Source organism: Gavialis gangeticus, unplaced genomic scaffold (assembly GCF_001723915.1).
Source record: "Gavialis gangeticus isolate Ggan-Ray unplaced genomic scaffold, GavGan_comp1, whole genome shotgun sequence".
Classification (NCBI taxonomy): Eukaryota; Metazoa; Chordata; order Crocodylia; family Gavialidae; genus Gavialis; species Gavialis gangeticus.
In genome coordinates, this window is record NW_017729033.1 from 4,942,915 (window position 1) to 4,945,951 (window position 3,037).

Here is a 3,037-nt window from a genome sequence, read left to right on the forward strand (position 1 = left end):
ACACAACTCATTTTTGTTGAAGGAAAACAAAGAAAGAACAAAAGGAAACTGTCTATGAGAAAGTGAGGGGGAGGGAGGGAAATGAAGGTGCGGAAATGTCAATGGGAAGCGAGGCAAGATGTGATATCTTCTATTAGACCAACTCAGTAATTGAGTTAATTGAGTTACTTCAGCGAGTTACTCAGTTGATCTAATAAAAGACATCACATTCACTCAAAGACCCTTGCCTGCCTATGTCCTTAGACTAACATGGCTACAACCAGCAATCCAGCAAAGGGAAATGAGGCAGACTCTACTGTACTTGACTTCTCCAAGGTAGAAAAGAGGCCATCTGTGAAAAAGTAAATAGCTGGAAATTAGGAAGACAAAGGGTAGAAAAGGAGGTGGGGGGAGAAGAAAAGTGTAAAAGGACAGGTCTGGCAGGTACCTGGTGAATCAGATATTGGGCAGGTTGTAATGTGTCATACATCTAGAGGAGGAACCAGACCCCAAATCTAGAGAAGATGAAAGCACTGCGGGGGGAGGGAGCTCCAGAGGACCTCAAAGGAAAGTGACAGCACTTTGGGGCAGATGCTATCTGGCACTGCGGGCACCTGATGGAGCAGCTGGGCACATAATGGGATTTTCAAGAAAACCCCCACAGGTCCAATGCTTACCTCCTCTGGAGACTTTTCAGTCTCATTTGGTGCCTGGCACAACCTTTCAGCACCTAAATACCTTTGCAGATGTGGTTCTTTCCCCCTTCTGCGCATGGGTCGCAGTGCCACATGGAAGGTGTTGAGGGACCCTGCATCTCCTGGCTGCCGTGGAGGTCCAGGATTAGGTCCGATGCAGCTCTAGACACTAGCATGCATTCTCCTTGTAGGTAAACATGGGGGGGGAAGGCAATATGGTAAAGTGGAACTGTTTGAGAGATGATTGGACAGCTCTGGATAGACTGCCCGCCTGCTTTCCTCCTGAAATACCAGTTTGTCACGTTAAGTGGCATGGACTGGCCTCTAATTGCTTCATAGTCAATAGAGCATATCATTGTATCACAATTATTTTATCTTTAGATGGACCTGCACTGGCTTGTGTACGGTCAGAGATGGAGTATTTTAAATTTACAATATTGAGTGGAGTTATTCATTCCCAGCAGATCCCGAGGGGGAGACGTGATGCAGTAAGAAACAGTCAAAAGTGTCTATTTGCCCCATGTCCCTGGGACCTACTATCACTTCTCCAGCCAGCAACCTCCATCTCCTGTCAAAATCTTCACCTAACCCCACCAGTTCCCTGAGAACCCCCTAGCTCCTTGCTATGAACTCCTCACCCCATCCCTCCCTGCCAAAACTTTTGAAATAGAATGGGTGGTAGAAGGAAATGACAGGCCATTTTTTCAGGTCCTGGTTAGGCAGAGGTTGAGCACCTTTGAAATACAGTCCAGTGGGTGTTCAACAGGAGAGAGTATCATCAGGGCTCTGAATAACTGCACTGAGGCATCCCACACTCTTGCTCCCATTTTCTGCACAGTATTAATTGTAGCACTGTCGTTTGTGCTGACGTGGAAGAGCAGCGACACCTTCTGGTACGACTAGTCTGCCGGGACTGTCACCTGCAGAATCCTGAGGTTGGAAAGGCTGGCTGGTCCAATCCTGGCACACATGCAGGATGAGCTCTTCCTACACCATCCCAGACAGGTGCCCATCCAGCCTCTGCTAAGAGCTTCCAAGGAAGGAGATGCTATAGCTTCCTTGGGGAGGAGGTTGTTCCCTTGTCATACTGCTCTGACAGTCAGGAGATTTTCACAGAATCATAAATAATGAGGGTTGGAAGGGACCACAGGAGGTCACATCTAGTCCAACCCCCTGCTCCAAGCAGGACCAACTAGATCATCCCAGCCAAGGTTTTAAAACCTCCAAGGACAGAGACTCCATCACCTCTCTAAGTAACCTGTCCCAGTGCTTTCCCACCCTCCTAGTGGAAAAGTTTTTCCTAATTTCCAACCTAAACCTCCCTTGCCGCAATGTGAACCTGTTGCTCCTTTCCCATTATCTGCCCCCACTGAGAACAGTCAAGCTCCATCCATTTTGGACCCACCCTGCCGGGAGGTGAAGGCTGCTATTCAATCCCCCTCAGTCTTCTCTTCTGCAGACTAAATAAGCCCAGTTCCCTCAGCCTCTCCTCACCAGTCATGTCCCCCAGCCCCCAAACCATTTTTGTCGCTCTCCACTGAACTCTCTCCAACTTGTCCACATGCCTTCTATAGTGGGAGGCCCAAAACTGGACAGTGCTCCAGATGTGGCCTCACCGGTGCAGTATAGCGGTAAATAATTACTTCCCTCGATCTGCAGGCAGTGTTCCTACTAATGCATTTCAGTGTTGCCAACTCTCATGATTTTTGGCGTTGTTCTTAAAGTCTACGAAAGTCTTGAAGTTCAGAATTTTTTCCTTCAGAATATGTTTTTTCTGCTTCTTACAATGGGCTCTAATCACTGGATTCAGGATCAAGAAAGTATGCTATCTAATCATACATGTTTGAAGACAAGAATTGGGATGAGGGGGGAGTAGTAGATATGCTGGAGGGCAGGGCTAGGAGAGACTGTGACAAATTGGAGGATTGGACCAAAAGAAATCTCATGATGTTCAACAAGGACAAGTGCAAAGTCCTGCATTTAGGATGGAAAAAATCCCATGTGCCGCTACAGGCTGGGGGTGACTGGTTGGGCAGCAGATCCACAGAAAAGAACCTGGACTATAAGCTGAATATGAGCCAGCAGTGTGCCCTTGGTGCCAAGAAAACTAATGCCATACTGGGCTGCATTGATAGGAACGTTGCCAGCAGATCAAAGGAAGTGATTATTCCCTTCTATTCAGTACTGGTAAGGAGTCCTGTGTCCAGTTTTGGGCCCCCAACTGCAGAAAGGATGTGGACAAATTGGGGAGAGAGTCCAATGGAGGGCAGCAAAAATGACTTGGGGGCTGGGGCATCTGAGGAGAGGCTGAGGGAATGGGCTGATTTAGTCTGGGGAAGAGAAGACCGAGGGGGATTGAATAG